Source organism: Ambystoma mexicanum, chromosome 1p, assembly GCF_040938575.1.
Source record: "Ambystoma mexicanum isolate Mex_15411 chromosome 1p, UKY_AmexF1_1, whole genome shotgun sequence".
NCBI lineage: Eukaryota > Metazoa > Chordata > Amphibia > Caudata > Ambystomatidae > Ambystoma > Ambystoma mexicanum.
Window position 1 is genome coordinate 580,637,925 of NC_090921.1, and position 10,646 is coordinate 580,648,570.

Consider the following 10,646-nt stretch of genomic DNA (forward strand, 5'->3'; position numbering starts at 1 on the left):
CTCACTGGCTTTATGTGCCACTGCAGTGACTTAAGAGACCACACTGAGATTCCCTGAATCGGCAAAACACAGCATCCAGCAGGTACGGTTGTATAAACAGAGGAGCAGCACATGAGCATGTACCGAGGATTGGCACATGGGTAACCTTGGCAGACACGTGCTGCAACGTTATATATATATTACGCCAACGAACTGCAGGCGTCCCATAACGAGCCTGCATAGTACAACGGAGAACTCTAAGGAAAGTGTTGGACGGTGTGCCCGATGACATGAACACTGAGTGAACACAGTTGCTTTGGTAACACAGTTAGTTACACCTTTAGAGCAAGTCACAAAGGAGAAGCAACCTGTACGGCAGAGGGTGGACGGGTCCCCACCAGAACAAGCAGAGACATAAACCACCCCACTGCTTTATACAATGGATACTTTCCAACGGGCTGACCGAACGAGTGCAACTAACACATATAACCAATATATCGCCTGCATGAGGGTGCACATAGGGATACGGCGAACTGTACATTGTCGGGGTGCCAATGATGCTTCTGCAACACCTGTGTTTGAACCCTCTGGTGCGCTCTCCACCTACAGAAAATGCCTACATACAGTGAGCGTCCCACATTGCAGGATAATGCCTAAAGGTGCATCCTCCAAAAAGGGGGGAGGGAACAATAGACAAATTTACAAAATCCACTCCCAAACAAACAAACAGTAGCGCCGTAAATTCAGGTGGTCAAGAGATGGTGACGGCGGGAACTCCAACTGATCTACAGCAATGATTTGCAGCAATGAACGATACGCTAGATGGCATTAATATCAACACAATGCAGGGCACAAATGGAAAAAGCAACGGAGCGTATTACGGAAGCTGAAACATGGATTGCTACAGTAGAAGACACTGTGGAAACCCGGCAGAATACTGTGACAACCATGGCGAAAGACTTGTACACCATCAAACTGAAATGTGAAGATTTAGAAGCAAGGTCGATGAGAAATAACATACGCATTGTGGGAGTTCCTGAGGATGCCTTGAAGAGCACCATGGAACAAGCAGTGGAAGACTTCTTGAAAGATACACTGGGAGACCCAAGTCAGTCCTCAATGTTTGTGATCAAACGAGCACACAGATCACTCGCAACCTGACCAAAGCCAGGCGCGCGCCTTCAACCTATTATAGCTTGCTTAATGGACTACAGAGACAGAGACCTGGCATTGAAAGCAGCCAGGGAAAAGCGGGAGCTCAGACTGGGATCCAACGTGATACGAATTTTCACGGACTACACACTGGTGGTCCAAAAAGAGAGACAAACATTTATAGGGGTGAAGAAATAGTTGAGAGAACGCCAGATCCCCTATGCAATGTTATACCCAGTGGGACTACGCATGCAGTAGAATAACAAGACCTATTTTTTCACTTTTCCGGAAAAGGCAGCATCATTTGCGGAGGCCAATATTCCCCTGCCAGAGACCCAGCCTTCCGGAGAGAAGGAAGGAAGGCAAGGCGAAGACACATACCAACTGCGACTCCGTTCAACAGATCCAGGCAAAATGTACTGTACCAGTGAGTAACCGCTGAGGACGCTGCATTAGTAACTGACCAGCAACCTGCGACTAGACCATTAAGTACGTAGGGGGTTACAGTAGACTGTATACGACGGTTGGTAATTGTATCCATGTGTAAAGAAGTCTGTAACCCGTAACACCTAAAAGGTATTCATAATGTGTTTTCGAAATGCAGGATTATGCGGGTAAGGTGGCAAGCCTAGGAAGCTATTCTTGTGGAAACAAGCAGCCGGCACTCCCAGACACCACCGAACAGAAGTCCCCATGCAAGTGCATAGCTTAGTTCATTTTGTTGGTGGGAGAGGGCAACGGAAGATGGGAATCACATAGTCAAAGTTCGGGGAAGTTGGGTGTTGGGGTGAAAATGTTAAAAAATTGCACAGACAAGACAAGATAGGTAATGGCCACGGCGCACACAGGTACAAACTGACGGAACCCATCTACCGATATATAAAGGGCAATGGCTGACACCAGGTGCAGGGGAATTAAATTGCTGAGTTGGAATATCAGGGGAATGGGTCTCCCTATAAAAGCAAGAAAGGTAACCGCATATGCAAACTGACAAGGAGCACAGATATTATACTTGCAGGAGACACCTTTCCAAGGCCACCAAGCTCGTACGTTTGCCCCTGGTCGGGCAAACACTGTTACTATAGCTCCTACTCCACTAAAGCCAGAGGGGCCATGATCCTAATACACAGGTCCCTCCCGCTTACACACTATATGACGGAACCTGACGGCCATGGCAGATACGTATTGGTGCATGGGAAGTTGGGGAAGGCAGAAGTATTGTTGATGAATATTTATGGTCCCAATACTGATGACCCCGAATTTTATGAGCAAGTGTTTCAGAAATGTGCTAAATACCCAACTGAACACATACTTTGTGGAGGGGATTTTAAGACCATACTCGATATTGATCTGGACCGCACATCAACCACTCACAGATCCCTGACAAATGCGGCCTACACACTTCATACACATATCACTGACTTGGACCTGAGGGATACCTGGTGGTCATTACATGGAGCTAAGAAGTCTTTCACCTTTTACTCCTCTGTGTATGACATGCACTCCCGCATTGATCTATGGCTAATATCCAGTACGGAATTGGGTTGGGTAACCGAAGCTCGTATTCTCCCCAGGACACTGTCGGATCATTCTCCGAGATCAATCACAATAGACGTCCCCGAAAGCAAGCCCTGAAGAGCGCAATTGTGTTTCAAGTCAACACAGCATATCTCAGACTTCTATGAAACTAATGAAGGTTCAGTTGCGGAGCAAGCTACCCTATGGCAGGCATTTAAAGTCTTTATGTGGGAAATAGCAATGTCCTCCGAATTTGGGGTTCTGGGGAATATCATGCGGGAGCTCAGGAGGCATGAGGAATCTATAGCCCAATTGCAGACAGAATACCTGGCCAATTCATCCCCACAGATCCCTGCAGAAACTAAAACACAACTAGAAAACATTTGTGAAGCTGCAGATAGAGAGCTGCGCTACTTTGACAGACCAATGGCGGCTCGAAGGTATGGGGAACAGGAAAGACCAGGCAAACTTCTGGCACGAATGGTGCATATGGAAAGGGGTAGCACAACTATCCCATGTATCACTGGGCAGGATGGAGTAGCGGTCACGAAAGCTAATGAGGTTAGTGGAGTGTACTACGACTTCTATATTGCTTTATACTCCCCCAGAGTGAGGCCACCGATAAGGAGATCAATGATTACCTTGCCACAATATCTACAACACTGTTGTCCAAGGACACGCATAATGCCCTAGAGACCCCAAAAACGCTTCCAAAATAAAAGTGACGATAAAGGACCTTCCTGGCGGTAAGGCCTCGGGATCTGATGGGTTGGGACCCAAATTCTATAAGGAATTTACAGAGACACTTGCGCCCCGCCTTGTGGTGGTGTGGACCAAGGCCCTAGACACCGGCATCCTGCCGCAGTCAATGCAGGAAGCAGTCATAACTCTGTTGTTGAAGCCTGGGAAGTCTTGTGAGGACTGTGGATCATACCAACTGCGATCGCTCATCAACACGGATGTAAAAATCTTTGCCAAGATATTAGCTTCCTGACTTAACCCGGTGATGCCCTACATGATGCACGAGGACCAAGCGGGATTTGTGCTCGGGAGGTCGACGGCATCCAACAGTTGTAGATTCTATAGTGTCCTGACGAGAATCCCCAAAGATTATAAGGGGGTCGCCATATTCCTAGACAAGCGGAAGGCTTTTGACACAGTGTACTGGCCGTTCTTGTTCAGAGTACTGCATAATTACAGATTTGGCCCTAATTTTATCAAGTGGGTACGACTCCTGTGCACACAACCATATGCAAGGGTATTGGTGGAAGGGACATTCTCTGCAGGGTTGGAGTGAGGAACCAGGCAGGAATGCCCGCTCTCTCTGCTGTTGTTCGCACTTGTAATTGAACCTCTGGCCGATTTCATGAGGATGCAACATGCTAGAACGGGTATCCCCATAGCGGAGCGTGTAGAACTGATCACTCTATATGTAGACGATATTATGTTGTTTGTGAGAAACCCTGAAAAATATCTCCACAGAGTGTTAGAAGCGGTCCAGGAGTTTGAGTTTAGGAGGTTCTCTGGTCTCCGACTGAACATAAATAAGTCAAAAATGTTCCCATTGATGGATGACAAAGGACCTCCAAGCGACCTATGTGGGCTACGCTGGACTCCCCAACAGGTTAGATACTTGGTGGTGGAGGTGGCACGCTCCGCCAGTTTGGTCCACGCTCTCAACTATGACGCACTTGCTGTGGCATTGTGCGCTAAACTCGATCGCTGGAACCATCTACCTATCTCACTTATGGGTCGGCTAGCACTAGTCAAGATGATTATACTACCCAAATGATTCTACATCTTCAGTTTAATACCACTCTGGCCTGGTAAACCCTTCTTTTAGAAAATAACTGGCGCCTGTTCCACCTTCGTGTGGAAGGGCAATGCGAGGGCCAGCTGGTGCCGCCTCAAACAGTCTTATGAGCGCGGGTGACTGGTGGCACCAGATTATGAGGTGTATTGCCTGTCAGCACAAGCATACTATGCTATGAACTGGGTAACAGATGCACCGCAAACCTCTTATATCGATCTAAAAACACAAGGGAAGTCAGGGGCCATATTACTGCATGGGATAGCTGCTGGGAAGAGGGGAAACTAACCACCTAGAACCGAAATTAGCCACACAGCAAGCATGGGCAAGGCTGACGGAACAACCCCGAAACACTGTGATGTAAAGCCCCCAAATGCCAATCTGGGTAGCGCCCTATCTGGCCCCGTCGACAGACACCGCATTATCCACGCACTGGCGGGAGGTGGGCCTCATAAAGTTCAGAGATCTGTACCTTAATGATCTGTTCAGAAGCTACAATATCTAAGACTCAGATCGGCAATAGCAGCAACATGGAACGGATTCCAACACGCGCCCGAGTCACATCCATGTCTCAATTACATAGCCTCTTCCGGGACAACCAAGGAAACTGCCTCAGCACTGTATAGAGTGGAGCTAGAAACGAGAAAAACTCAGGCACTCGATATTAGGGGGGAATGGGAGAGGGACGTTGGGGTCACATTCAGAGACTCTCACTGGTCACAGCTGTGCTGCCTCACAAAACAAGTATCACTAAATTCCAGGTTCAGAATGATCCACTTTAAAATACTCAACAGGGTACACCTCACCCAAGCTCGCCTGAAAAGAATGTCCTCAATAGCTACAGGGAAATGTCCTAGGTGCGGGAGCGATGAAGCTGACCTGACGCATATGCTGTAATCATGTGGGGAGCTCTCTGAATACTGGAGTGGTGTCTGTGGGCCACCTGAGGATATGGTGGAGCAACCAGTGGACTGGGAACAATCTATGTGTATGTTGGGCTATGTACTTAAAATAAATGCAATGAAAGGCAAGCTTATTAACATAGCACTATTAACTAGCTAAGTGCGCCATATTAATGAGGTGGAAGAAAGGGACGCCCCCAACAAGAGAGGAGTGGATTAACGACATGGTATGGGCAAATGATCAAGAAGTATACTCTAGCTTACTTCCCCGTACCAGCAGACCAAAAGATATATGGGGAGGTTTCCCTCAATACCCGAGCAACAGAGCTGATGCGGACAATAGTGAAGACGGACAATAGTGAAGACGGAACAATGTAAATGCTCATTGTAACATTCCTGTAAACTGTTTATATAATACTACCTGTGTAAACATGAATCCGCTGTATTACTGCATTATGGTTTCAACTGTGCAACTTAAATAAAGGTTAAAAAAAAAAAGGGGGGGAACACTATGAAACGAAATGCTTCAGACTAATTGAAAATGCAGAACATCAGACAAAGCTACAGACTAATCCCACCAAAAGTCGTGAAGCAGAGATAGGATCTCTCACTCAAATGGCATTTGATGAAGTGTGGATCAATGATGAGGAACAACAATTTCTAAGTACAACTAATCCACTAATTCCAGATTTCTACACTCTGCCCAAGGTGCACAAAACTCCCGTTACCCCTACGGGCAGACCTATAGTGGCTGCCTTAGGATCAATCCTCTAACCTTTATGAATGTATGTTGATTTCCTTTTGAAACCTTTTGTTCTAAAAAGGACATCATATGTAAGAGACATGACACATGATTTCACACTTGGACAAAATAGATGTAAAAGAAGGGGCTACAAGTGATAGAGAGGTATCTTGATAACCATAGCGATGAAGCCTCTATAGTACCTACTCCATTTATTCTTGAATGTACCAGAATAGCCCTCATGCAAGTTCTCCCAGATTATCTGGTTCTTAGATGTGATCCGAGTTTCCTTCATAAAGTTGTTTCGAAGTTCCATTAGGCACAGGATATTGTGCTACTGTCCTTTCTGTCCAGTGCCACATCACCTGAAAAGGAGTGATGCATAAATTGGACGTGAAACTGTCTGTCTTGGCTTGCTAGACAGAACAGCAGCTTTTAAACAGTCAAAATGTTCAAATTTGGGGGTCGAAGCTTGGCCGGAAGGCATCTGTGCCTATGATTAGACGTTGGATTAGGCAGGCCGTTACCATAGCCTATTCTGGGGCGTAGGTCTGTTTGCTACCTGGGCTGACCCCCAATACGTTTAACAGACACTAGCGCGTCAATTTGCACATGCATGGGTCTTCCTCCTTTGGCGGCGGGTGTTGAGTGCTGGGACTGCGGCTCAGGGGTTATGTATTGTACTGAAATAAAGTTGGTTGATGGGGTGTTGCAACTGCACAGTGTTTGGTCTATGTTTTTGTGTTCATAGATCAATTTTCTACCACTGTCTTTGGTATGCCTCACAAGTAAGTACTGGGACAAGGAAGAGGGCCGTGGAGGTAATGGTCCGGTTACTTAGGGTAACCTTAAAGTGCCAGCAAAGATATACAGTTTACCTGACCCCCATTTGGAGGGTGGCATTGGCATACAATGCATAACGTCAAAATAGGTGGCACAGACATGGTGCACAACCCCATCTTGAAAAGCGGCATCAGCATAAAATGCAAAACGTCAATATAGGTGGCACAGAGATGATGCACAGTCCCACCTTGAAGGGCGGCATCAGCATAAATGCATGAAGTCAATATGGTTGGCACAGACATAATACACAGCCGCATCTTGAAGGGCGGCATCAGAATACAATGTATAAGGCCAATATAGGTGGCACAGACATGATCCACAACCCTATCTTGAATGTGGTGTTAACTTACCTTTCAAAATTATACATTTTAAACATTTGAGCATCTTTCCATGTTGTGCTGTTTGATGGGTTGGGCATTTTATAATGCTCCAATGGTGCCAACAATATTAGTTTTGCAATTTCCTGTGATGTCTTTGTTTTGCTAAAAAAAATCCTACATCTTTTTGGTCACAGAATGTTGGCAAGTATGTAAGTGCTAAGAAAAATATACAGTTTACCTGACCCCCATTTGGAGGGTAGCATTGGCATACAATGCATAACGTCAAACTAGGTGTCACAGACATGGTGCACAACCCCATCTTGAAAAGCGGCATCAGCATACAATGCACAACGTCAATATAGGTGGCACAAACATGATGCCCATCCCCGTCTTGAAGGGTGGCATCAGTAAAGTCAATATGTGTGGCACAGACATGATGCACCACCCCATCTTGAAGGGCGGCATCAGTATACAATATATAAAGTCAATATAGTGGCACATGCATGATGCACAGCCACATCTTGAAGTGCGGCATCAGCATAAATACATAACGTCAATACGGTAGGCACAGACATGATGCACAGTCCCACCTTGAAGGGCGGCATCAGAATACAATGCATAAGGCCAATATAGGTGGCACAGACATGATCCACAACCTTATCTTGAATTTGGGGTTAACTTACCATTTACAATTATACATTTTAAACATTTGAGCATCTTTCCATGTTGTGCTGTTTGATGGGTTGGGCATTTTATAATGCTCCAATGGTGCCAGCAATGTTTGTTTTGTAATTTCCTGTGATGTCTTTGTTTTGCTAAGTATTATTTCTGAAACTTGAAAAATCCTACATCTTTTTGGTCACAGAATGTTGGCAAGTATGTACACCCAGTCCTATTTTTCCTCATCACAGTACTTACAACCCTCCTCGCCCGCTCCGGTGTGGTTTGAAAAAACTTCCATGATGTGTTTGGGGGTATTCGAAAGTCACATGTGTGGGGAGGGGGGGGGTATTGTATCCCGCTGCTCCCCGCTTTTCTCCCACCCACACACACACACAACAGTTAAACTGTGGTTTCTCCCTTGGGCAAATCAAAGCTGCAAGAAATAAAGTTGGTGGGTTAGTTATTTACGGACAACATAGGGTAACTTGAGAGCTGATTTAAAGAGTTCTGGGTGAGACTCTGATGAAAGAGCTCACAGAAAGCATAGCATTTTCATTATGATCCTAACTTTTGTATGTATGGCACTCAAAGGTGATTGGCAGAGACTGCTGCTCTCGCAGTTTCTGTGAACAGACATGAAAAAAACACAAGGAAAAAAAATGCGTGAAGCTTCGTCGTGTTAAGAAAAAGGGCACCACCTAACCCTAATATCAGTCACGTGGTATATTTAAGTTGAAACAGTTTTATTACGTTACACTCCAATCTGAAAACTCCTAGATATCATTCTGACAGGGAGTCGCGGAAGTCTTCCTACCTTGATTTATTTCCTGATCTAAAGATGGCCACCGTTTTGGACTGCATCCTATCCAAGGGCACAATACATTCAAACCTACGGTCATCTCTGAGTCAGGCAAAACATGATTAGATAGTGCAGATCACTAAACAAACCCTGTTGAATTTTGCCTGACATTAAGATGGCTGCGCGGGTTTATTGTAATTTTGCATGGACGAATTGTCAACCTTGGCTTTACGTTTCGGTTTCGATTAACAGACGATGCAGACGCTTCACTAGCATTACGTTCCACTGCTCGATAACTTTCTTACTCACTGTCAGCCCCAAGAAAGAATATAGGCGTTTTGTTGAAAAATCAATTAAAGACAAACTACTAATAGGTACCTCGTACACTCTCGGGCTTGCTTCAAAGTCAAATGCTTCTTCCTTGAAGTTCCTCGGGTACTTTCTCTGCTGTATCAAAGGTGAACCATACAACTCCACAATTACGTTTTTGTGTGACGTATGAAATGGGCTAGGCTTGGCTTGTAATGGCCGTTTTTTTGTATTGATGATCTTCATTACTCTCAGTCCCACTCTTCCTCGTCTTTGTCCTGTGTAATGCGGGGAGAATCTCATTATTCTAGACGAGGAAGAGGGACATGTGGATAATAGTTTAAGTGTTATATGTAGGAAGTAATTGTGATTTTTAAATACTTTTGAACGTGTTTGCAAAAAATAGTGACGAAATGTAGAATCCTTATAAAAAATCCTTGTACTATTTAAAATTAGACAGATTTCAAATCTTCAAATAACCATTGCCGCCTTCCTTTGGAAATACCCAATTAGGAGCAGTCAGAGAATCGGGGTGTTGCATGGCACCCCTCCTGGGAGCATGGTAGCTCCTGTTGTGTACCTCTTTCACACCTTGAATAATACCCCGAGACGGTTTACATATCTATGTTTCTTTATTGATCCATATTAACTGCCTGCATTTCTTTACTTTTATTCTAACCCCATTCCAGTTATATTCCCACTGCATTCCACATTCTACAAGCCACAACATCCCCCTCTTGCTTGTCATATAAATTCACCCTCCATATGTCCAGCATGATCACCTCTACATCTGCTCAATCAGACGTAAAGGTTTACGAATAGTTCTTTGAGGCCGAACATTGGCTGCCCCTCGAACTCCCTCATCAATCAACCAAGGTGGAGAATGTCCACAGTCTTTAAGTGACATGAGATCAATAGGTTCTTCATTTCCCCGCTCCTCGTGCAATTGATCAACAGGTTCTTCATTTCCCCGGTCCTCATGCAATTCTTCATTCCGTCTCTCCTAATATGCTTCTCCCCCACCTGAATCATCTTGAAACATTGCATGAAAGAACGAGGCATCCCCAGTCACTTCACTATCATCCTTCATAGCATTGATCACAACTTTTTAGCATCCATCACAATTAGGAGCTCTGACTCATCACTAGGGTCCATCTTCCTTCGCTGCCTCTGCCCCACTAGCATACTCTCATCTCCTGGTATCTGATGTTCTTCATGTTCAACTCTCCTCTTGCGAGTTGTCCAAACTTTGTCCCTCTTTCTTCCCTTTCATTTTCACCACTCCCTTCTCCATTTATACAGTTATAACCTTTATGCCCTGGGCTGTGGTCCTTCAGCTGATATTTGACCATTCTTTCAAAGGGAGCACACCCCGTCACTTCATGGGGAATCTCTTGACGACTTCTTAGGACTTGTAAGTTGTCCTGCAGCTCTTCCTGAGATAGCCACCTTCTCCTAATCATTAGTCTTTGATCTGGTGTGGCCACATTATTCTGTTCATTTTGACTTCTCATCCCACTCTTCACATCTCTCCGGCTTACCTCCCCTCGCTCAGAATGTCTCACCACTGTGCATTGTCTCCCATTCATTATTGATTGGGCATTAGATC

At 45.2% G+C, this 10,646-nt stretch overlaps 1 protein-coding gene across 3 annotated transcripts in view; it reads right to left on the reverse strand.

The window, feature by feature from the left end:
• JSRP1 (junctional sarcoplasmic reticulum protein 1) overlaps positions 1–9,219 on the reverse strand; it is an 835,213-nt gene extending 825,994 nt beyond the window's left edge. For all 3 annotated transcript variants that reach the window (XM_069649526.1, XM_069649523.1, XM_069649524.1), the window contains exon 1: positions 9,107–9,219. The gene's annotated coding sequence lies outside the window, so the exon portion shown is untranslated. The remainder of the gene's footprint in view (positions 1–9,106) is intronic.
• Between the last annotated feature and the right edge of the window lie 1,427 nt (positions 9,220–10,646).